The sequence below is a fragment of the Protopterus annectens genome, chromosome 4.part0 (genome assembly GCF_019279795.1).
Source record: "Protopterus annectens isolate FY-2018-M chromosome 4.part0, PAN1.0, whole genome shotgun sequence".
Classification (NCBI taxonomy): Eukaryota; Metazoa; Chordata; order Ceratodontiformes; family Protopteridae; genus Protopterus; species Protopterus annectens.
In genome coordinates this window covers 105084275-105111448 of record NC_056733.1, presented here as the reverse complement: position 1 = coordinate 105111448, position 27174 = coordinate 105084275, and the positions used below count along the sequence as shown (strand labels likewise).

Below are 27174 nucleotides of genomic sequence, written 5' to 3'. Positions count from 1 at the left end.
GTATAAACTGACTCATTTCTTGCAGCTCTACTTTAGAAGCTATACACATGTGGTACCATATATGCAAGCTACATCATATTTAAGTAAAACTGAAGTTATCTGCCTAACACTGCAATAGTTGTCTGATATAAGCTAAATGAGCATGAATTAGATAATATAGCAATAACCAATGACACCGGTGTGGTATATTGAAATATACTCATGGTTGGCATGGTTTAATCATGAGGGCGAAGCCCAAGTGATTAAATAAAGCCAACTGTGGGTAAATTTCAATATACCACAACCACGGAGTCAGTTATTGCTATTATACAATGACATTATTTAAGAAAAAAATACTTTTCTTAAATAATGTCTTTGTACAACGGTGCATTACTGTTCTTCCACAGCTGGTGGTATACTGCTTACTTGTGTTGATGTACTGCGCATGCATATGGGAATTGTGTTCCGATGCATACCCAATACATCACTGCTCGAGAAAGTAAGCAACGGACCAAAGAAGATCTCTGTTGCTTCACTTTTCCTTTCTTTTTTTTATTTAAAAAAAGGTTTGGGAAGTTTAGGGTAGGAGAGAGACAGAATGGAGGAAATACAAGGGAAATCAGGTATGTGTCTTTAGTTTTAGACAATGTATCTGATTTCCCTTGTATTTTCTGCATGGTGTCTCTCTCATATGTCTGGAGTCCAGACTACAAATTTTGTTTTAATTTTTGTTGAAAAAAAGTTAAAATTAAAGAATGTACCAATGGAAAAAAGTCAGGGCAACCGGACCTTTTTCAGTTGGTATATACAATGGGCACGTGGTTGGGCTGGCCAATCAGCGTGCTCGTTTTAGAAGGTTAATGGCCAGTCATTGTATAATTACAAAGATTGCATACAGCATTGCTGGACATCTTGATGGAACTATTTTATATGCCCAGTAATTTCAGCATCCTTGAATGCACCAAAGACACATGGTCAATGAATTTTAATTTTTTTTATCAGCTACAATCCCTATGGCTTTTATAACAGAAACATCTTGAACAGAGCATCCAGCCATACTGAACGAACCTGTGACTATTGGTTTACTGAAACACATGGCCTTACATTTATTCCACCTAAAATTAATTCTGATTTTGTGGCCTAAGTACTAATTTGATTCAGATGCAACTTTATATTTTCATAATAATTTACAGATGTTATTTAAAGAGTCGTGTTTGAAATTATTGCAGCACTATTGAAACCATATACTCTCAGACCTTGGAAATCCTGTAGCTGATATGGAAACTAGGCCTGGGTATTATACCATGGGAATGTAGTAGCTACTTTGATGTGTCTGTAATAATGGGGTAGTAGGGCTACATCAGTATGGAAAGAGACAAAGTAACTGTCTTACTTTTCCACAGAATCAGCTGCACTGACTATGTACATGAGCCTACATTGTATACATGATACTAACCTTCCTATAGAGTTTTAATTATGTACAGAATATACTAGCCTTAGTTTTGCTAAATGGTAGGTATGGTGATGCTGCATTGCATATAGTTTGGTTTCTCCCTGTTGTGTGGTCATATCGCAAGACTGCATCAGTCAGTGTCATTTTATTACATTGCATCAATAATACATAGTTGTGCAAACTTTTTGGGGTATCTTTTTCTTTATTAACAATAATATAGCTACTTGTCATATTATTATGCACTTGATATTGGACACAAAATATATATTCTGCTTTTTTGCATTCTTGTCTCATCTCCCCCCCCTTTGAAGGACTCCATATCATCTATTCCCCGTTCTTCATTCCATTAATACTGCTCTACACCTGCGCCTAACCGACTCTTTGATACATTGTGTATAACTTTAAAAGCTAGTGAGCTACTACAGTGATTAGCATGTCATATTGTACTTAAAGGTTCTACAAAAATCAGTTCTGGAGTTCAGACAACATGCCTTGTAGCTGTGTGTTATTTTTAAGCTATATTCCTAAATTTCTAAGGTTGAGCATTCAAACACCACATTGTTAAATTTGATGGTTGACTTTACAAGCACATTGCAACTACACAATCATTGGCTATGAAATCATCCGTTTTACAGCCAGTGAATGGAATATGCATACTTACACACATACAGATATACACACACACACACATATATATAAATACATATATATATATATATATATATATATATATATATATATATATATATATAAATATATATATCTATATACGGTTTGCTATCAAAATGTTGAACGTTACTTCAGCTAACGCGGAACGTCAAATGTTAGTTAGTTGACTTTCTGTATTGCTGAACGTTAGGACATTGAGATCACTTATCAGCGAATGCAAGTGTGCATTCATTGATATGAACTCGATGTTATGAGTTGAGTAGCGGTACAGTGCAGATTGGGAAATGTATCCCTTTCCTCACTGTAGTGCGATCTCGGAGTTAGAATATTTAATTTGCAGGCAGTGTGGGGGGGCGCAGTCCCCCACAGGGGGGTGCAGGGGGGCTTGACCCCCTGCTAAAACGTGAATGATAGTGTAGGTGTTTAATGTACGTTTGCACCTACACTGCCATCACGTTTCAATTTCGATATAAATGTCGAATCTGTTGATGTCGATCAACTGAATCAAAATTTTAACTCATTAGTATTCATGCAGGATGACGTCATTTTCGAATTATTGACCATTCATGTATATGAATGTCGATATTTTGATAGTAAACCCATATATATATATATATATATATATATATATATATATATATATATATATATGTAAAATTGAGAACTGTAAGATTTTCTGTCTCTCTCTCTCTATATATATATATATATATATATATATATATATATATATATATATATATATATATATATATATATATATGTGTGTGTGATTGTATTTCTTTACATAGGGTATGAGCTTTCATTAAACAACAGATACATTTAAAAAGTTCATTGGTGATCACTAACATGATTGCAAATGTAAACGAATGGCTTACATTAGTGATTGCTTAAACAAAATTAACGGATTGCTTTTACATGGGGGGGGGGATTCTGCTCCCACACCCCCAGAAATGAAATATACTAATTCCTTTGTCAAACAACCATAGAGAAATTTTGACAACTTCAGAAAGTATATTACGGTTGAACTGCTGCAGTTTTACTGTAATATAATTTGACCACTGTAACCACTAACAAAATTTACCAAAACTAGTGGCACTTGATAAATGCATGCTGCGACAAAATCTATCTATATGAGTATACTATGAAAGATAATAGAAGAAACTGATCAAGACACAATACTTTGAACAATTTCATCTACAATTACTTGCATCATGAAATAAAACCAGCAAAATACATTGATCACAAATGTAAATTAAAAAACTACACTGACAAAATAAACCCACGGAACTATCCCTAAACATCACTCAAGTCCCTACCCTGAATGAACATTTCAAATGTAACTTTTTTACATTGGGCGCTACACCCTTCCCATCCTCTGACCTGGGAACTCTGCAGCTACACTTCTGTAACTTATATATAATAACTGTCGTTTCACTACTGTGGAGAAAGTGAAATGTCTCAGAATTATACTATAGTCGATTTACAGCAAGTTGATGATTTTTAACCACAATTTTTTTCTGTGATAAAGTGAAAAAGTGACCAAATCTACATCACCTATATATATATATATGTGTGTGTGTGTGTGTGTTTGTGTGTATTTGCATATGTATAACTATATACATATATAATTATATGCATATATGCCACTATCCCCAATCCTGTGCGCTTGAGCGTGTGCACACACACATACACACACACACACACACACACACACACACACACACACACACACACACACACACACACACACACACACACACACACACACACAAAACACAGCTTCATATGCCATGCAAGTATGTAACATAAAACCACTTGTTGACATTTGGCATGTACAGCTCCAATACATTCATACATGTGCCCCCTATGTGAGAAAAGAGAGCTTACTAAAACCAAACACATGCATTTGCTTCATGGTCACTCACACATTCACTCCACTAACCCCCATATGTCCCACAAAAGCAGACCAAACACAACATTGGTCCATACATCACTCAGAGTATGCACATATGCACACACGCACACAGACACACACGCACACATGCACACACACACACACACACACACACACACACACACACACACACACACACACACACACACCTGTTTCATTATCATGAAGAAAATCACTTATACCTGCCAAAGACATGAAAAGAGAAGCACACAACATATTCAGATTGTCAGTACTTTTGCTCCACATTTAAAACAAAAAACTTATCTGAAATCTGAAATATGTTTCTTAAACCCTTGCAGGAGATAAGCACACCACCCCAACTAATATAACCAACTCTGTGACTGCACTTACCTTGAAGTAAGTGCTGCTCAGGACACTGAATTGCACAAACACTCAGCACATAGTGTGTACCCATACCCATAACAAATGTACACTCAACCAATGTTCACATAATGAATGGTTCTGAGATGTGTTGGCAATAGTTCATTCATCTGCTGACAAAGTGCATGGTATTTATTTATTACCCTTCCTTACATGAGATGTTGTGAGAGTGGTAAAATATGCACCAGACCTGAAGAAATACATTTGCAAAGATGAATAAAATATATTTGTAATCTAGAGTTTTGGTATTTGGAAGTACAGGGGTATAAGTTTTATTGGAGACATGGCTTTGAACCTTTCTGGAATACTTGTGTCACAAGAAGGAAACCTGGCTGAAAAGAAGAAACTCTGGATGCAGAACTCTGATTTATTTCTCACTGCAAGCAGAGTAACTGAAAAATCTGAACAGATGCAGTGTGCTGTAATCTTGCATGTTGCCGGGGAAGGAGCCATAGAGGTATTTCATTATTTATTTATTTATTTATTTTGGCTTTTCTCACTGATGGGAAATAGAAAACAACAGAATTGAGAAAAAAATCAATAAATCTTGTCAGCCAAGAAAGAATTTGACATTTATTATATACTTGCCCTTTACAGAAGTATAAGGTCTTACAGACAGGATCAATGGTTAACCTCAGCATCTTTACAGTATGGAATGTTAGCTATCTGTTAATAAACTGGCTGACACTACCACCAATGTTCAGCATGTATAATGCTTCCTTGACATTAAAAATTTTGACTCTATTGTAAAAATAGTGAACATAATACTATGGCACTAAATATCCTTAATCTTGTCCACACAAATATGGTCCCTTATTGCACATCACCTTGTGTATCATATTCCCTTATTAAATTACACCATGCATAACTGACCTTTTTTTGGTGGTACTTCTTCAAATATCTCTGTCATTAGGGACTTCTCAAAAGCAAACATTTTTTCACTTACTAGATAACTTAAATTCCACTTTAGTTCTCTTTCAACAACCCTGCTCTTAAAGCTGCTACCTCTGACTTGTGCTCTCACTTAAATAGCTGTACTGATAAGGTAGTCTCTATCTGCACTAAATATAATGAGAAACTTAAAAAAACAAACCCTGTGGTAGAGTACCGGTATAAATTAACTATATAACAAGAGAAATAAATTAATACTTGTAATATGTCTCATTATATCCTCTTTAGGAAGCTCAAGCAGAGTATAAACTTAAAATAGCCACTGAAAACAAAATAACTGAAAATCTTACTTTATGTCGAGAAGGTAAGAAGTAACACCCAGCAATGTTTTGAGCTAGTCCACAATAATATTGTCCTCTCTGACCTAAAGGGAATAGCTAACAGCATAGCTGAAAACTTTAGTGCACATTTTACTACACCCACAATTATAACTATTTCACAGATTTCGCAGTATTAGCTATCCCTTATGATTACTATGCAACAAGTCCTCTCAGCTCACTCATATTCTAAGAGCACTTCATCTATGGGTCCTTTTAACATAGCAGGTTACCTGCTTATCAGTATCAAAAATGTCCTATTTGAACCCCTACACAATCTCATTAATATAAGCCTGCCCACTGGTTACATTCCTGAAGGCTGAAACACAGCCATTGTCATCCCATTAAACAAGGGTGGCTCAACCACAGATGCTGGTAACTATAAATTCATCAAGCTCCCTTCCCTCATATGTAAAGCTATTGAGTGTATTATCTCAGATCATGTTCATCTGGAAATTGAACATTTCTTAGCCCTTGACCTTCCTCCATTTGGCTTTATCAAAGGCAGGTCCTGCCCCTTTAATCTCATTAATATATTTGAAAAAGTCACCAAAGCAATAATTAGCACTTATACAGTACATACAGCATACATTGGCCTCTTCAAGGCCTTTCATACTTTTCCATTTCCAGGCATTATTGACAGACTTATAAATCTGAATATAAATCCATTTATTGTGCAACAAGTAGCTAATTGCTTGTACAATAGAGCATTTATGGTTAGAGTCATAGGTACTACTTCTGAAAGCAAAATGTTACAAGTGATGTGCAACAGGGCTCATTGCTGGAATCTCCTGTATGGTATCCATTTCTCAAACCTTCAAACCAACAGACCTACTCAATGGTTATTTCATTTTCAAGATTATTTTAATTTAGGTGTTGCCATTCATTTTTCCACTGACTTACACTTGCTCCAACATGGATTAGATCATGTTAAGATATGGTGCAAGGATGATGGTCTCAAACTAAAAGTGAAGAATGCAGTGCAGTTCATTTTGGTAAACATAAAATATTAATGTTATGCCATATAGGGACAGACTCCTCCAAAGACTGTTGTAAGGCATCTAGACATTATTATTGATAATTCCTTATCTTTTGACCATCATGTCTATTTAGTAGTCTGAAAATCCTTCTATCTGGCTTAGCTAATTTCCAAAGACATCTCCTCTATACCTAAAGACATTTTAATTTCAGACCCATGTCTGGCATGTATTTCTTTTAATATTTCATTCTGCTTGAGAGATCTCTGAAATTCTTAACAAAAAAGGTCAATGGTTTCAAGACTTTCAGATATTCAGACAGATCGGTAGCCTTCTCCCTGTACTCGTTCTTGTATAGACTCCTCCATAGTGATCTATGTCTAGCCTTTTGAGCCACAAAAGATCCTCCTTGATCTTCTGTTCCTTTGTAGAACAAATGGTTCCTCACATAGCCAGTAAAAGGACCAAAACTTTCATCAAAACTTAAATAAGACATGTTGGTATGATTCCTAATCCATTATATCCCACTCCTCTGGAACAGACTTTCATTACATTAGGCAGACTATCACTCTTACCACGTTCAAAATATACATAGGTAATTGAATGGGCAGCCTCAGATTCTCTGCAGGAGCAACCAGTGTTGCCCTCCTTGAGATTGGGGAACTTCTGATAAGGCTTATTGGCTATGGTTGTATATATGCCAATTGTCTATTATTTATTTATTAACCATGAAACTATAAAGACATTGCAGCAATAAGGACAGAAACTTTTAAGTGAACATTGCATAAGGTTGACTTCAGCAAAACATATAAAACATGTTTTTACAGGTGGCAACCACCTGCATCCCCCTCATGAAAAACTGTACCCCTAACACTCCCAGGTATCTAGATATACTAACTCTGAGATCATGCAACTTCTAGAGCAAGGAACACTTCCTGACCACCACAGTTCCATGACCTCTCTGTTTCTACTGCAGTCTGTTCAACTAAACATGGGAGTGTGATAAAGTATTAAGTACTCAAGAAATCTGGCCTATTTTGTTATATTTCACTTCTAGGTCCTCTGATATATCCCCACTATCACAAATCAGGCTCCAGTCCCCATCAATAAATAATATTCCCTGGTTAAATATTATTATTTTCCTCAAATTCTCCTAAATATCATAATAGTAGTTTTGGTGGAATATAAATATATGCCAGCTTAAACCTCCTTCACTATCAAGAATCCACTACCAAAAATCTACGGTTATTGTGCATTTCCACCTCTTCTACCATAATCAACATACCTCTTTTAATAAGTTTTATTATGCCTTCTCTCCTGTCCCCTGATATAACTGCTGAATGGCTACCCTGAAATCATTTCTTTATCAAATTTACATGCTCACTTCTATCCAAATATACCATCTGTAAAATTACTATTTGCACCCTATACTTATGCTTATAATTCTGTACTGTATTTTTTGACTATACCCATAAGGCCATTTACATTCCATGCTAATATTGACAAAGCAGCCATTCTGATGAAAAGTATTTCTCCTATATATTGTACCTAACATTTCTTTAGCACATATATTCCAACTTGCAAATTATTTGTGCACAGTAAGGCTGATCTTGTATGCAGTTACTACTTGTCATCTCTATTTGAGCCTATGTCATATTTTCCAGATATTTTATTTCAATAAAAACACCCAAGAAATAATAATAATAATAAAATTAAATAAATTTCAAAACTCAGTTCCGCTTAACTCACCTCCAACACAGAAGACCATATACAGTTTCTGAAAAGGGAGTTAACCCCTTCAAATAGGAGCAGATGTCCCAAACTGATGGCTATATACATTGGCATTAAATATTCTAAAGATAGTCAACCATTCTAAAGTACATGCTAAGAACTATGTTCCCACTTGCACAGATAACTGTATGTTCTAATGTACATGCTTTCAGTAAAGAACTTTTATCTTTAAGAAAAAATGTCACTGACTACTCTTAAAAAATAAACCAAATTGTGCTTGGTTTTATTTAATGCATTAAAGTACTAAGACTGCTGGGGAGGCAACTACCTGTATAACTATTCACTTGCCACAGTTCCAAATTCATTTATTCTCATTGGACTACTTGTTAATATCCCTTAAAAAGCTAGACTTACCTTTTAGACTTCATTCATAACACACTATTAGGTGAAGATTAATTGCTTTCACCTGCAGGATCCTTGTTTCCAATTAAAAACAGGTACTAAAGGTTGGACAGTTTACAACTGCAAGAAGGAAATCTTGTATATTTAACTCCAAACACACTGTTCAGACTTGTTATGATGTTATGATGTTATTTTCCTTGTCTCTGTAAAAAAAAAACAAAAAAACAAAAAAAAATCTCTTATTTTCCCGCCTCACTGAACTAGAGTAGTCCAGTTTCAGAGTTGCTGATCCCTGGGCTTTGTTTTTAGTTCCTGATACTGATCCATTGCCTTATTTGGAAGGAGGGAAGTTTCTTTGCTTACCAGTGGGAGTGGGAAGCACTGAACAACCTTTTTGTCTGATTTGGTGAAGTTTCAGCCAGAAACTAGTAGTCCATTGGTCGTTTTGGGCCAATTCCTAGCTCCTTTCAGCCCCCTGCTATAAAACACGCTAAACGCGCGTTAGCGCGGAGCTGCTACCGTTGCACACTAGGGCAGTGCCGGTTAAGCAGATTTAAACTATTAGGGCTACCTAAAGTCCACTCTTCAAATTTTCCCTTAAAACTACCTTCCTCAAAGTATACTACTGTTCTATTTAGTGTATCCTACAACTATAAATTATCTCTACTTGACTCCCAAGTAGACTATTCTCTATCTGTATAGCCAAGCACTTGCTCCTACAGTACTTATCACCTCGATACAGCACTCTTCTTATAGAAAGTACCCCAAAAAAGCAAACCCTGTTTCTCGGTCACCCACATCCCCCAGAACCTTTTTTTAAGTTTTTCTGTCTATTCCTTCTAGCATGTCGAGGGATCAGTTGCTAATGTCCTCTCCTGTTCAGCTGGTGAACCTGGGAATATTGAGGCAATGTTACAATTGCCTCATGTACACAGACAACCCTCTCCTCCTCCCACAAAACACAAATACATGCGAGAGATGCAACTATATGGCCAAACTGGAGGCTGAGCTCTCTCAACATAGGACTGGCAAGACCAGACAGGAGGAGAAGGTAACCACACACTCTATAGACCCAGTCTCACATAATACCATCACAACCTCAAATCATACACATAAACACACAAAGACATACTCGGAGGCTCTGATCAAAAATCTACCAAAACAGCAGAGGCCACCAAAGCAGACACCCAAACAACTACCACCTCAGAACACAACACCTGCAACACATAGACCACACAGTCAGAGTGTCAAGCAGTCACAGCCCTTAAGGCCAAACACAATGCCAGACACACTAGTCATTGGTGACTCCATAGTCAGACACACTGACGTCCAGACTGAGTAAGGAGAAGGTCACAGTAAGCTGCCTGTCAGGTGCTAGAATCCGCCACATAACGCATGCACTCAGGTCTCTCAACAGCAGGTACAAGTACGACTCAATCATTGTCCACGCTGGTGTTAACGACCTGAGACGTACCTCCTTGGACTACATGAAAAGAGACATAGAGGAGCTCTCTGATTATGTAGCCCAAGCAGGTATGACCCTGACCTTGAGCAGTATCCTACCTTCACCAAGAATGATGCCACAATACAGAGATAAGATGATCAGCTTTAACAATTGGCTTAAACTCTGGTGTCATTCAAAGGGGATCCAATGTCTGTCTGCCTGGGATGACATGCTGGACAAGCCACGCTGCTTCGCAAGGGATGGCTTGCACTTGTTACCCCTGGGATTCCGGATTTTGGCAAAGGCTCTTGCCACCCCCATAGTGCCTTTTTTAGGCAAGGCTCAAATTCTAAACCTACCACCCTAGAACACAACAAAGAAAAAAAACTAAGGGTAATGCTGCTCAATGCCAGAAGTCTCAACCTCAAGATGCACGCACTCTAGGCCCTTCTCAGTATGGAGAACATCGATGTCTGTGCTGTGACAGAAACCTGGTTCAAGGCTCCTGAGAGCACCCCAGCACTATCAGGTTTTACCTCATATCATGCGTTCCGACCCCAAAACCCGGACAATACCAAGAAAGGAGGAGGGGTATCCATATTCATCAAGGACACCCACACCTCAAGATTGGTGGCAACGCACAATGCATCAGAAACCATCCAGGTGCAATTAACCATAGGCAAGACTGCTCTGCAATTTGTAGCATGTTACAGGCCACCCTCGCAAACTCAGGAACCTCATATGGCCTTCCTGAAAACACTGGAGGGGATAAATGTATCTCCGAACACCATCATACTAGGTGACTTCAACTACCCTAATATAGACTGGGAACACTATTCAAGCCCAAACACTCTAGCCCAAAAGTTCCTGGAATTCATAAACTCAAATGCCATGGAACAACTAGTCACCATCCCCACAAGAGGAGAAAACATACTTGATCTCATCATCACGAACATGGGAGCATAATGTTCAATGCCGGAAGTATACCCCTCACTGGTGAGATCAGATCACAAACTAATCTTGCTGGAGGTCCTCATCCCGCCCCCACCCGAAATGAAAAAGACCACAGTAAAGAACTTCTCGAAAGCCGACTTCACACTTCTAAAGACTAGTGTGGTCTCCTTTAAGGCCCCTGAGCCGGCGGTAAACATTACTCAAACCGCTGAATCACTCACAAATGCCTTCTACCAGCACCTGCAGGGCTGCATGGATCAGGCAATCCCAAGCAAAACAAAGACTCTTTGTACCAAAGGCAAGCATCCAGTCTGGTGGACCCCAGCCATAAACAAACTCTACAACAAAAGGAGAAAGCTACTACAAGATAGAGCAAAATCCTTAAAAGGTAAGACACCGCTGATCACTATAAGTAAAAAGCTAAGAGCTCTCATAAAATCATCCAAAGCTAATTTTGAGAAAAAAATAGCCAAGGACTCTAAAGACAACAATAAGGCATTCTTTAGCTATGTCAGAAACCTAGGAGGAAACGCCCAGATATGCTCAGAATTAGTTCAAAATGATGTGAAGATTACTGATCCTACAGACATTGCCAACATACTGGCTGACAGGTTCAGTGCAAACTTCTCCCTCCCCTCCCCCCCTAAAGGAGAGATATCTATACCAAATGATTGTAGCCCCCCAAACATCTCTAACGCCCAGGTGAGAACTGCTCTCTCAAAGGCAAAGAACACAGCATCCATGGGACCTGATGGTGTCCCCGGCTGTGTGCTCCATTAACTCAACGAGGAATTAAACCCACAGTTAGGACTGCTGTTTAATCTTAGTCTCACCTCCGGATACATACCCAGGGAGTGGCACAGCGACTGTGGTCCCACTCCACAAAGGCGTGCCTCCACCGACCCTGGAAATTACTGTCCCATTAGCTTGACAAGCCTTATCTGCAAAGCCATGGAGAGGATCATAATGGATCTCATAAATAAAGACATAGGGAATTTGCAGACTTTGGATCCAACCCAGTTTGGCTTTGTCAAAGGCAGATCATGCCTTTTAAACTTGGTTGACTTTTGAATCAGTCACCAAGGCCATTGATGAGGAAAGGCAGTCCATACAGCCTACCTAGACCTGGCGAAGGCTTTCGATACAATACCCCACTCGGGTATCATTGAAAAACTCATCAACTTAAATGTAAACCCATACATTACAAGATGGGTTGCAAACTGGCTGAGTGACAGAACCCACAGGGTCAGAGTTGCTGGCGCCATGTCAGACTCAAAGCCTGTCACAAGTGGTGTCCCACAGGGCTCAGTCCTGGGCCCACTCTTGTTTGGCATCTACTTCTCTGAAGTACAAGCAAACACAGGAGGGTTATGGCTGACAAAGTTTGCAGATGACTGCAAACTGGGCGCCGTAGTTGAAAACACATCCGACACAGATATCCTTCAGAAGGGTCTCACAGAAACGGATAACTGGTGCCAGAGCCATGGCCTAAAGTTAAATGCCAAGAAATGCATAGTCATACCCTTCGGGAAAAATAAGGTTACCCCTAGCTACCATATAGGTGGCAATTCCCTGATCACAGAAGAAGTTATCAGGGACCTGGGAACCCAGGTTGACAGTAGCCTTTCATTCGACACTCATATTGCTAAAGTAGTTAGGAAGACCTTCTACATTGCCCACCTTATCATGAAGGGATTCACATCTAGATCAAGGGAAGTCATAGTCTCCCTATACTCATCACTCATCAGACCAATGATCGAGTACAATGCCCCATTCAGAATGTATCTGACCCGACACTTGCAGCAGCTGGAGAGGCCACAAAAGTTCCTCACCAAAAGGATAAAGGGTCTCAAAAATCTGTCTTATGCTGCCCGACTGAAAGAACTCCAGTTATATTCAGTTGCTTACCGCTTGCTCAGAGGTGACCTATGCCTGACATACAAGGCCATGTCAAACCCAGATTTGATGAACATGCTTCATCTCAAAAAATCTAGATCTCTCAGAGCCACAAGGGCGGGAGACTTAAACCTCGACACGGTTATTAATAGGACGTGCTGGAGGGATAGATTCATCACCCAAAGACTCCCTATGCTGTGGAACAAAATCCCAGTTTATGTGAGGCAGAGCACCTCGCTGGCCTTGTTCAAGAGGAATCTTGACCAATGGATGGGAGATCGCAGATACACCCCAGGGGTTACCTCAGTGTCACTGCTCGACAGAGGCACAGCAAAATAATGGGCATAGTTTCTCCAAACTAAAGGGGTGGCGTAAGCCACAAAACTATGGGCTAGGCTTATAAATGCCCTCGGGCAGATAGCCTAGTATGAACCTATGAACCTATGAAGTAAAACAGAGGAGATGTTTTATCTAGTCTTGTTAATTTAATTATGTTATGTTATTAGATATAATTGTGTAATTGAAGGATTTATTTAGGTCAGTTGTAATTTGTAATTGTTATAATCCTTGAAGGCTTGTAAAAGCTGAGATGAGTGCTTGTTTTATTAAATGCTTGGTGTTGGAATACTAGTCAGTGTTTTTATTCAAACTCTGGTCTTTCCATTGTGTGATGCAGTTGGTTTTATTGTGTGGACATGGCTAGTGATCCCAACACAGACCTGCCGCATTTATTTCATGAGTGTAATGGAGAAGGAAATCAGAAATCTTTGGAGAGCTTTTTCCAATTGGAGGAGCATCGCAATGTGTCTGGTAATGCTTCCAGTATACCTAATGGACAAGTTACTGTGACTGGCTTAAGTGATGTTTTAAATGTGCCAAATACTTGGAAGAAATTAGAGGAAGATCGTAATAAAATGTATAATAACTTATTTTTGGCGGTGGTACAAACATTTACTTCTACGTTGTCTACTGAACATAAATCCTTGTGTGATGAGCTTGAAAAACTTTTATTCAAAGAAACGGCTATATTTTTGAATATTCAAAGCTGGCAGATACATCCCCATGGTCTGCGAGCTTATAAGGATCCTTCCTTGCCATTTGATTTACAGAATACAGTTGATAAAGCTTTTCATCAGCGGTGGGTGGTTGCCACCCACAAATGCACAAAGGAATAGATTTGCATATTATTGGAAAGAGACAGGTAAAAACAGAATGAGTTGAGGGAACAAATTAAGAAAACTTGTTCTTCCCTTAACTCTAATTTGAGTTCTGATACTCTTGATAAGTTTTTGTGTGACATTAATAATAAACTAAAAACCTATGAGGAAAGCATTATAGACAGAAAGAAAGGTAAATTGATGCGTGACCTCCGGGATTATGATAGGGGAAGAGCTTTTTTGTCCAGAGCCAACCGGAAGAGAACTGTGAGATGTGTTCACTTTCAGGATTGTGAACGAGAAGACGGCTGGCAATTTAATACTTCATTTTCCAAATCGAAAGGTGCCAGCTCATCAGGGGAAGCCATTTTTGAACAAAATGAAGATTTTCCCCATTTACTGAATGTACAGGAGAAAGAGCAATTTGAACGGACTTTTCGGGGGAACCAGCATGGCTCAAGAGGAGGTCCTCAGGGAGAGAAACATCTGTGAGAAACATATTACAAATGAACAAGAGATGGACAGCAACAATAGTATTTAAAAAAAGTTAAATGGTGATGTGCCGTTTACAAATGACTCAGAGTTATGTGGTTAACCTATCTGGTTATGATTTAAATAATATAGATTATGCTGTATTAAATTGTAGCCTTAAATTTGTACCTACTGTTATACCCAGATTACATGAGATTAAAATTGACTTGTTTAGATTAATTAGAAAACTGCATCTTAAATGTTTTTTTGAGAATTCAGATTTTGCTGTTGAACCAGTTATAGACTGCAGTATGAGTTCTAATGAATCGCAAAATGAGAGTTTTAATTTGTGTTATTCTGACATGAAAGTGAATGCATATACAGTGTTTGATACAATTAAAATAACATGTAAAAGTGATTTTCTTCCGCCCTTCTTTCATGAAGGGATTCAACATTTTTATTCCATGGTACAGTTTGCAATAGAAAAAAAGTTTATGGAATTTAGAAATGGTGAGTTTAACCTAACAAAAGAAGAGTGGAAAATGCTCAAAGTGTTGAGTGCTAAGCATATTATTTTTAAGCCTGCCGATAAAGGCAAAAAGTTAGTCATTATGAGTTTTGATCAGTATATAAATATGTGCAATAAGCACTTGGAGGATGAAAGTACATATGAAAGAGTAGAGATGGCTATGTACACAGAAGCGGTTGAAAAATATTTGGATCTAATGGAAAAAGGTGGAAGATTGGAAGATTTCTCTAATAAAGATGTGAAAAAAAGTTTGGAGTATTAGGATGTAAAATGGCCCATTTTTACTGTCTCCCTAAGATCCATAAATCAGTAAATAACCCCCTGGGTGGCCTATTGTGTCAGGGAGGGAATATTTTTTTGTACAGAATAGGTCAATTTTTGCATTTTTATTTGTTGCCCAAAGCTAAACTTCTACCTGCTTATATTCAAGATGTATTTGACTTTTTGAATAAAATTAAAACAGTACAATGGGAGCAAAACATGTACTGGATAACATTAGACATCAAAAGTCTTTACATGAATATTTGTCACCAGTTTGGGTTGGAAGCTGTCGGATTCTTTTTAGGAGAAAGTCCAGCAACTGAATTTGTTATAGAATTATTGGATTTTTGCCTCAAAAACAATTTTTTTTGCCTTTGGGGGGGATTTATTTAGACAAGAAAAAAGGAACAGCAATAGGGGCGTCTTTTGTCCCCTCATATGCCAACCTAAGCATGGGAATGTTTGAACTTGAATATGTGTACAGAAGTGAATTTTTTCGTAAACATGTCATCTCATATTACAGATTCATAGATGACTTGATTTTCTTGTGTAAGGATGGTGAAAATGAAATAGAAGGGTTTATCAATATGCTGGGTAATAACAGATTTGGACTTGAATTTGATGGATTGAAGGTCGGCAAAAGTGTCCCTTTCTTAGATGTATTTTTGGATGGTAGTGATAAGGGAATTCACACTAGAGTACATAGGAAATTTGAAAATGGAGTACAGTTTGTAAGGGCTGAAAGTTGCCATTGTCCCTATACTATTAGTTCTATACCTTTTGGAGAATCTATACGTATATATAGACTGTGTAATAATGAAACTGATTATAAGAGGGAAATGAATAATACCATAAATATGTTTAAAAGGAGAGGTTTTGATCAGGAAATGTTGGAAGGGTGTTGGAAATTTTTTTGAAAGGAATATATTTTCAACACAACAGAAAAACAGTCAGTAGGAAGATCATATTTAAAGAAAAAAGCTGGACAAAAAATGATATATATTTTACACAACATTTAGTAGTTTTAGCACTACACTTAAAAAATTGTTAGAGTGTTATTGGACATATATTGAAGGTCTAAATGATAGATTTGTGGAAAAATTAGGGGTCCCTATTATGTCTTATAGGAGAGGAAGGAACCTTAAAGATCTATTAGTGAAGTCAAATATAACAGTTCCTGTGTTTAGTATACAGAGAGGTTTAAGTAAATTGGGCATTACTGCTTATGGGAAATGCAAAGCATACAGTTACTCAAAATTTTAGACAAATTAATGGCCATGTTTTTTAGGTTAAGGACAAGTTTTGCTGTCATACTGAGGTCATTATTTTTGCCCTCAGTTATCCATGCAAAAAAATATTATATAGGTGAAACCAAAAGATCTTTTAAAATAAGATTACTAGAACATGTTAGAGACATAGTTAGAAATAAAAAGAAAACTGCTATAGCTACTCATTTTAATAAAAAAAAACATGAAGGCAATAGTGAGGGCCTTAAGGGCACTATTTTAGAACAAATTAAAATATACAGTGATGAAAATGACCTAAAGAGTAGATTGTTGGTAAAGAGTCAATTTATATTTTAAAATTCAATACATTATCTCCTAATGGTTAAACGATGAAGTGTGAATTGGAGATGTTTTATCTAGTCTTGTTAATTTAATTATGTTGTGTTATTAGATATAATTGTGTAATTGAAGGATGTATTTAGGCAGGCTGTGATTTGTAATTGTTATACTCCTTGAAGACTTGTAAAAGCCAAGACATTACAGTGCTTGTTTTATTAAATACTTGGTGTTGGAATACTAGTCGGTGGTTTTATTCAAACTCTGGTCTTTCCATTGTGTGGTGCTGTTGTTATGATTAATTGTTTGCATCTGCGGACTCCTTGCCTTCAACTAAAACCAACTGCTGTTGGAAAAAAGTAGTAAGTGACTTTGTAAATGGAAGAAGTGCTATTTTTCATGTTTTCAATTATTTCATAATGTTTTTCGAGACCATTTGAAAAATGTCTACAGCTTAAACTAAGGACAATAGTTTAGATGTACACCTCTATAAAACATAGGAAATTATTTTTAATTCTGCATATAATACAATCAATGCACTTTTACATCCCCAATCAGCAGCTCAGGATTATAGCGTTATATTTTCTTTAATTTTCTTCATTCTAGCCTTTCATCTCATGCTAGAATGTAAAGCATGGATACATTACAGTCAATAAAAAGTACTTACTGTAATATCACTAGCATATACAGTATTCTCCGATAAAACCCCTGTACTTTGCATTTAAAAATATTTCTGACTGCTTTTTACTCAGAATTGCTTTACCATATACCATGAAATTTATATCATGAAGTTTTTGTACAAATATTAATAACAAAACTGTCTTACTTACAGTTGCTTCTTCATTCCCTTCAGTGTTCTTTTAAAGAATAATGACACAAGGTGGGGTTTATGCTTTACAGCTTTTCCTCCAGTCTAACACAGTCATCAAACTTCCAGTCTTTTTCAGACACTTCTTGCATAACTACAGCTCATGTGTTTAAGCTGAATCTAATAGATTAATGTTTAACAGCTTTCCCATTTATTCACTAATTTCATATTGTTGCTGGTCTTCTTTCTGATCATTTGCTTTCCCAACACTGATACACAATTCAAGTCCAAGGTACTTCTGATTCTCCTAGTCAGATCCTAGGTTTTGGTCTGTCATTCAAGCTTTTTCCTTTGGAACAGTGGTGAAAGATTTCACTGGAAAAGCTAGCTTCTCTATGTGCTTTGTTATTGTCAGAAGACTGAGAAGCACTTTAGTTTGCTAGCATACTGTTTGTTGGTTAAACTTTTTTCCTGAGCCTGTTCTGCATCCAAAATACATTTAATCCTCCAGAAAAAAACATTCTGAAGAATGGCTGGGTATAGCAACTTGAATCTCGTATCTGCCTCTTGACATCCCCTGACTGCCAGGATAAACATGTTTCTGTTGTGTTTGCTGTACAGTGAATAATTAATTTTCACAAACACTCTGGTGTCTACAATTTTTAAAACTTTTCCCTTTTTCCACAGTTTTCTCAAACAAAAAAAAAAGCAAAGAAAAAAAAAAAAGAAACAAAAGCAGCTCTTTCCACTGGTATGATTGCATATTTACTAATATAGGTATTGACTTCTTTCCCATGACTAGATCTGGAGCATATACACAACATGCCCTCTCAATTACAAAACCCTACCAGGGAATGCCAGTCCAGTTGCTCATTTGTACTTTAATAAAAATTACTACAATCTATCTCTTCCAGTTTCAAAAAAGCTCTGCTTTTCTCAGAATAGTGCATTTTCTAACTACTTTTTGAAACAGCTCTTTCATTTCAATCTTTGATTTTTGTACTTTTATCAGCTTATCTGAATAATGACTTAAAGCTTCATCTATTTCCCCCAGCCTTTTGTCATTTGACTTTAGAAATTGTTCTAGTGCTTCACTTATTTTAAACACATATAAGTGCATTTGATGGACTTTTTCTTCTAAACTAGTGGAAGCAATCTCTATACTGCAAAGGACTTTCCAGTTAGAGCCTTTGTAATTCTCCTTTTCTATCTGATTTTCACTTACTTTCTTCAAACTTTTCCTTTGCTCTCATCTGAGCAGTGTAATTCCTAGTCAGTAACTGAATTTTACTGAGATCGATAACCTTTGCTGAATCTTTAAATAATTTCTACATTTTCACTTGGGGAGAGCTCTAATCAATCTGCTACTCAGTGTGCAACCATCTTGGAAATGCTCAAAAATATTAACAGGTTTTGTAACATACATAATTATTTAATCCCTAATATTCAAATAAATAAGGACTTGTGTGTTGCATTTTGAAATTCATTATTGGTGAATGCTAATTTTAAAATTACTAGAACAATTTTAATATAATTTGCTTAATATTAAAGAACATACAAAAAGGAAATCAAAGTTATGTATCCTTTATATATGCAAGTTTGTTAAGGAGCTATGAATGCATTTTACACTTTTTGTCATAAATGTACAGCTTCACAGAGGCAAAAAAGGTCCACTGGGTCTTTTGTATCTAGACATATTAAAGATAAAGTATTTTTACTCTGTTGCTTATATATTAAATATCCTTTAACTGCATTAGCACTGTTTTGTCTAACAGCTTGCAAAAATTCCTTGATGACTGGGGATATTTTACTTAAATTTCAGGAGTTTATCAGTGAGCTGTTCTGGGGCTCGTACCGTTTTCATTCTTATTTATTACTAACACTAGCAGTGAAACTATGTCTGTTTACCTTATACTGTATGCTTATGGCTTTATTTTTAACAAGTGTTTTTGCTTCAACAACAAAAATGAAAATCATATGACAGTAAGATTTCACTGAAGTAATTTATTGGTCGTCTCTTACTATCTGAAGGTACAATTATAAGCAAGTCTAAGGTTTTGGAACTGCTTTTAGAAAGCATAAACAACCCAGTGACTGAGTGATTGAGCAACTAAATGTAAACAAGGTGCCACAGTCATGAATGTAAATGTAATTAAACAACTTTGGTTTAAAAACCTGAAGAAGGAACTTGTGAAAGCTTGTTTATTGGATTTGCATTAGATTTTTCCATGGTTTTTAGTATCTGCACTTGTCTGTTATCTGAAATTTGCCTGCAGTGTTACAATGCTTTCTTATTTGCAGCTATATATATATATATATATATATATATATATATATATATATATATATAGATCTAGGATGTTTGCTCAAATGATCAAACGTCCGAATCCATAATAACCGAACACACTTTAACAAAAGCGCTTTTATCGAAAAAGTGCTTTTGTTAAAGCGTGGTACCAAAAAGATAAATAAATAAAACACTACATTTACATTTTAGCAGGGCTGCTTTGCCCCCCTGTACCCCCCATGTGTGGGGGCTGTGCCCCCCACACCCCCTTACTTTAATATTCTCCCTCTGAGACCACAGTACAGTGGGGAAAAGCAAAATTTCCCTTACCCGCACCATAGTACAGCCTCGGCAACAGGCATACTTATGCAAAAGTGCTTCTTTGGTGAAAAGCACTTTTGCGTAAGTATGCCCGGCCGTTTGGGTTTCGGTCATTTGCTCATTCGAGCAAACATCCGGAACCCATATATATATATATATATATATATATATATATATATATATATATATATATATATATATATATATATATATATATATATATGTGTGTGTGATATATATACATGAAAGAAAGTACTGTTAATAAACAAAACTCATAATGTTGTCTATGACCTTTTCTCAACATAACAGATGGTCTATGGATATATGAGACTGACAGTTTTTTAGGTTGGGGAATATGTCACTTCCCTGGGGATTGTATGATTGGATCTATATTATAAAACCAAAAGCTCTAAAGAGGAAATACAAGTACATCGACACATAAAGAGCGATGTACAAAAATAGCGCAACACGTATTTAGTGAAAATCAAAACACCAAACTTGCTTCTTTAAACAACAGCGCCATGCAGGTATACATAAATTAACTAAATAAAACTAAAATAATACACCCCCCCTGCACCCCCCACTTAAATATATCAACTCTGCGACCACACTACAATGGGGAAAAAGATATATTTCCTTATCCCCAGAATTACGCTTGAAAAAACAAAAATGTACGCTGAATATAGAATAGAGACCTATGATGATTGTTAGTATAGAGTAGATAGAAGAAGCAGATAGTGTACAGAATAAATAAATAAATAAATAAATAAAATAAATAAAATAAAACAGTAGATTTTTTTTGTTTTTTTAGCATTTCCATTAGGGTGTCAATATTTTTTTTTTTTTTTTTTTTTTTTTGTTTTTAATGTGTAATGTTTGTTTAGTGTAATCTACTGATGTTTAGATTAACTTCAGATCCATATGTATGTGTGTGTGTGTGCGTGCTTGGTGTGTGTGTGTGTGTGTGTGTGTGTGTGTGTGTGTGTGTGTGTGTGTGTGTGTGTGTGTATGTGTGTGTGTAAAGATTATACGTTACAATTTTTCTTTTGCATAACTATCATCAATCGATCATTACATAAATTGCTCTATTTCTGCCATCCCTTAATCTTCACTCCTTCTCCAAAACATTATTCTGCAAGTATTGTTCCCACAATTTCCATTTTTTCTATGTAACTTGCTCCTACTCTTTTCTGAAGACCCCATTTATAGTTCTTTTATTTCTGTTACAATATTCAGTACTTCAAATACAGTTAGATTAGTCTTTGATTTCCATTGTCTAGTAATTGCTTTTTTGTCAGCCATCAGAATTAAACTTAACAGGTCCTTACTGTCAAGGCAATTCAGATCCTATGTCCTAGCTCAGAAGAATCATTTCCTTAGTTACACCAATTTGCTCATTTAATATTTCTGACAGAGTACTCTGTAGGGAATTTTTAAAATCTGCCAACTCATTAAACTTGCAAAACATGTTCCCAGTTACCTCTTTCTTCTCCATCACACCTCCAGCATTTGCCATCTGCCTGAGGAAAAATTCTTTGGAGTCTGTTTGAGGTATAAAATTTTAAAAGTCTTTCGGCTTTTCCCGGTTAGAGGTTGCCACAGTGGAACTCTGTTCTGCCCATGATTGGCAGTGGATTTTTATGGTGCCGAGTTGCCAGCCTGATGCCCAACCTTCAACGAAGGCACTCCCATTCATGCTCGCACCTACCTGCATGTCTTTAACATCACTCGACTGCACGGTGGACATGCAGACTTCACACAGAAAGCACTCCAGCCTAGAATTGAATGGGAGAACCTCTTGCTGTGAGGCGGCAACGCTAACAGCTGCACCACCATGGCTTTGTTTGACGTATAAAATAATTATGCAAATTCCAAGCAAAAGCCTTACATCTTCTAGACTTCGTTGCATACTTGAGAACCATACATATGCCCTCCCATTGTTTCCTTGTGAATTGCTTAAACAGTGTCTCTTCCCAATCTTTTCTCTCTACCTCTGATTGATTCCTATAGTTATCATGCAATATTTTATATGCCCTACTAATTATCCCTGTTCCAGATTCAAGTAACAGCTCTATCAGAGCAGGTCTTTCACTTAATATTCCACTATCCCTTTCTCTTTGCCTATCCACTGATATCAATCTCTGATAGGGAGAGCAGTCTCTATCTTGTAGTCCAAATGTCTTTTCTATTATCTTTATCTGTCTAGATATTTGCTCTTGATACTTTGGTTCATTTCCTAGTTTTCTCAAATCTCCTTTTTCCTTACTCCATTCTTGTGTTGGCTTAGCTCTTAGAATACTTTCAGCTGCTTTATGAATATAATATTCTGTATAGCTGTTATTATCGAACGGGAGAACCTCTTGCTGTGAGGTAACAGCGGTACTGTTGTTATCTCACAGCAAGAGGTTCTCCCATTCTATTCTCGGCTGGATTGCGGGAAGTGCCTTCTGTGTGGAGTCTGCATGTCCTCCCCGCAGTTGGGTGGGCATTTGAAAGACATGCATAAATGGGCATACCTTCGTTGAAGGTTGAACATTGAGCTGGCACCTCGGCGTTCGTGAAAATCTACTGCCAATCATTAGCGGACTGGAGTTCCGCTGTGGTGACCCCTAACCGGGAAAAGCCGAAAGACAACAACAACATAGCTGTTATTATTCTCCTTAAGGATTTGCATTCAAAATCCCACTTTCTCCTTATTTTTTAAATATCCCGGTGTCATCATCACCCATTTCCACTTTGAATTATAGCTTTCTGCTTGAGTTATGTATAGGAGTCTAAACTATGTAGCTCTAAAATATCCCTTCAAATTATGTAATCCTAAACTACCTATTGGAAGGATCAACTTGACCTTTGCCCTCTTAACCCCCAGATAAATTTCTTCAACCCTTTATTGATTATTGTCCACAAGTTCTCCTCTGGTTGGTAAAAAATATGCCTGACCTCTATATAAAGATAAAGGGACTAAAAACATTTTCACTGCTTGTATCTTGCTATCCATATCCATAAACAAGCGCTTCCAGTTTCACAGTTTTTGTATTGCCTTTTGTTTAGTCTCTTCCCACATAGCCTTAGCTGCTATAACAGAAGCCTTTTTAATCTATATACCAGTTCATGTGTGCACACATAGTTTACAACTATAGCATTTATTTTATCTTCTTTAATTGTATACCCTGAGAAGACTTGAGACTGTCTTAAAATGTTCCATAATACTGAGAAATCTTTTTTTTATCAGGTACAAAATAATATCTGCAAATAAAGCCAACTTTTCTTGACTACCATACCAATTATATCCTTGAATTTATGAGTCCCTTATTTTCTTTACTAATAGCTTTAAATATAAAGCAAACAACAAAGGGGAAAGTGGACACTCCTGCCTGGTTCCACTGGTCAGACACAACATATCAGAGAGGAACCCTCCCACTTTACTTCTTGCTTCCAGTCTCTCATATATCCTCCAAATTAATGTTATTATTGTGTCAAGTAATAAAAAGACTTCCATTATCCTACTCATAAAATCCCAGCTTAATCAGTCGACTGCTTTCAAGACCCACCAACTACACCTGTATTTTCTTACATTCTGCTTCCCTCTGGATCATCATTGTTCTATTAATGTTGTAAAATGTTTGCTTCCTTTTCACAAAACTACATTGATCTATCCCTATCAGTTTTGACAACACATTTGGCAATCTTTTAGCTATTATAGACATAAAGACTTTATAACCATGGTTTAATATTGAAATGGGCCTATATGAAGCTGGGTCTGATGGGTATTTACCGTCTTTAGGTATTACAGCTACTACAGCTTTCTTCCAGGATGTTGGTGCTTCCCTGCCTTTTAAAATACTGTTTAACAAAACCTTCCTGATTTTTATCATTTTCTTTCCTCCTAGTTTCCAAACTTCCACAGGAATACCATCTATTTCTGGAGACTTTCCTGCAGATTGAATATATGTCACTATTTTTATCTCGTCTCCTCCTGTCTTAACTGTTAATTGTTGAGCCTCATCTACCTTTAACCTTGGCATACTTAAGTCTTCCATAAATATTTCCATTTGAGCTCTTTCTTGAGTTTTACATTTCCCTGCTTTATACACATCTTCATAGAATTTCTGAAATCTCTCTAATACATCTACAGGATCTCTGGATATTTTTCTTGATATAAGCTATCTGGCAACAATCTTTTCTACTTTCTGTTGCTTAAGTCATTGTGCTTCAAGTTTTTGTACTCTGGAATTATTACCAAAAACAGTTGCATAACACCAATCTTTCTAAACTCACGCATATTATCCAGACATTTTTCAGTGACCCTTAGTTGGAAAAATATTCTTACCTCCTCTTGAACTGCTTACCTGTATTGATGCAGGGGTCCTGTAGGGCTTCGGGTTAAATGTCTCCCCTGGGTTGGTTTTAATACAATGCTTAGCCAGGCAATTTTTAGCATATTCATTTTGTAAGGAACACTTTTGCATTTCATGTTTTTGGCAATGTGTCATTTACTAGAAGACTGGATATGAATACTACCATTCTCAGGTTCACTGGCCTTGGCTGCCAGACTTGCCGCAGCTACCTGTACCTCTCTACAGGGTTTTAACGCATTCACTTTAAATAATAGTTCAAGGTGTTTCTTTCTCGCCTAACTTTATAATGTATGTCACGTAATTGCTGTGTGACCTCAAATGGTCCCTGCCACTTTGTTAAAAACATGCTCTCTGCAGAAGGAACTATGAACAGTTCTTGGTACCTAACCAAGAACTCTGTTCCTAACATTCTTGTTGTATATTCCCAGTTGGATGGCCTGTACCCTTTCTATATTCTCTTTTTGAGATACAGGCATTACTCTTGCTAATATTTCCTATATATCAGTGTAATGCCCTAGTACACTTTTAAGAAGGGGTCTTTTCCTCTTCCCATCTCTTTTTTGTGAGGTTTAAGATCCCCCAGGGTACATGATGTACTGAAGTTCAAAAGGATTAAATCCTATTGGATTTCCTGGGTTCTTCTCAGATGGCATATAAGAAGCAGGGAGGAGAAGATGCCAGTTATTCTTGTCCTCCTCGATGGTCTTCTTTAACATGGAATTTAGGGTCCTGCTTAAATGCTATACTAGGCCATCAGTCTACAGAGGTGACACTCTGAGGTCCATAGTTGTTTTATTTTAAAGCATTGGCATAAGTGATGCATGCATTTAGCCTTAAATGTGGTTCCCTGATCAGGAAATGTTTCTTTTGGTATCTTCACTATGAAGATCAGGAGAACCAACTGCCTTGCTATTGCTTTAGCTTTGACTTTGCAGAGCAGGTTTGCTTTTGGATATTTGGTGGGTACTCTCTAGGATGGCCAATGTATGTCCTCTTCCTACTGCTCCCACAACTCCACAGAGTGAAGGAAGGCATTACCAATTATCATGAGATAAAGTTGATGCTACTGCAATTGGCTGTAGTATCTTCCAAACTCAGTCTGGATTTCCACTTGTGTGATGAGGTATCATTTCTTGATCCCAGGGATATACACTACTCCCACAACCTTTTTCTCAGTGTGTCCTGCTTGCAAATGTATTGCCTCCCCAATCCACTCCCATGGCACAGAGGGATGAATCCCTCAGCATGTCTCAGCTGATCAGTATTTGATTAGTGGTTCAAGAGCTGGAGGGAGTGGAGTAATGGAGGGGGTGGGAATGACGAGCCATTGCTGGACCACCTATCTGGGAGGGAGGAAGGCAGATCTGGTCTGCTGTCTGTGTGGCACCTAATGGAATATCCAGGCATTAGACCCTGAGCAAAATCTGACAAAGTGTCTGTCCACAGAGCTAAGAAACGGGCTGATACACTTATGAAAGGGAGCATTCTCTCCCATAGTTAGTGCAGTATTATGGGGTTCAAATGAGTTGCCAGTTGGAGACTGGTACAACAGACACACAACACAAGCACACCAAAAACCTTACAAACCTACACTAAACCTTACATGCACAACTATCTATGTAACCTTAACCCAAACCCTAACCTTAAGGTCCGTCACTATCACACACTTACCTTATCTGCACCCTAACCCTAAAGTCCGTCACTATCGCACACTTACCTTACTGGCACCCTAACCCTAAAGTCCGTCACTAACGCACACTTACCTTACCCGCACCCTAACGTCCTTCACTATCGCATACTTACACAGTCGTGCTCATTCCGCATGTCGGTGTTTTCAGCATCGGAATTTCGAACTGTCAGTTATTTCCGTTATCGGTCTTCCGGTGTCGGTGTTCTTGTCATCGGCATTTTGAACTGTCGGTGTTCTCAGGTAGACCTATATATATATATATATATATATATATATATATATATATATATATATATATATATACATACATACAAATGTGTGTATGCATATATGTGTGTGTGTGTTTTGCCACTTTACAAGGGTAACCATACCATATTACCAGAGTCTAACACCCCCTGCAGTTCTTTCCCATCTACGGTTACAATGTACTTAGTTAATTTGGCAGTTTCACAGTAAATTAATGCAGTTTCCGCCACTGCAGTACTGTCATATTACATTCCATAGATTCTATATTATTTATGTACCTCTCAGTAAGTTTGACATTCATGTCAGAGCTCACATCATTATTACAAAAGTTAGCAATGTGGCCCCTTTTCCCACACTTAAAGATTATGGCCATTGG

The 27174-nt window shown here is 37.2% G+C and overlaps 1 protein-coding gene across 2 annotated transcripts in view; it reads left to right on the top strand.

Moving 5' to 3' along the window:
• Positions 1-27174, top strand: part of DHRS7C (dehydrogenase/reductase 7C) — a 185281-nt gene that overhangs the window by 82570 nt on the left and 75537 nt on the right. The window lies entirely within an intron of this gene.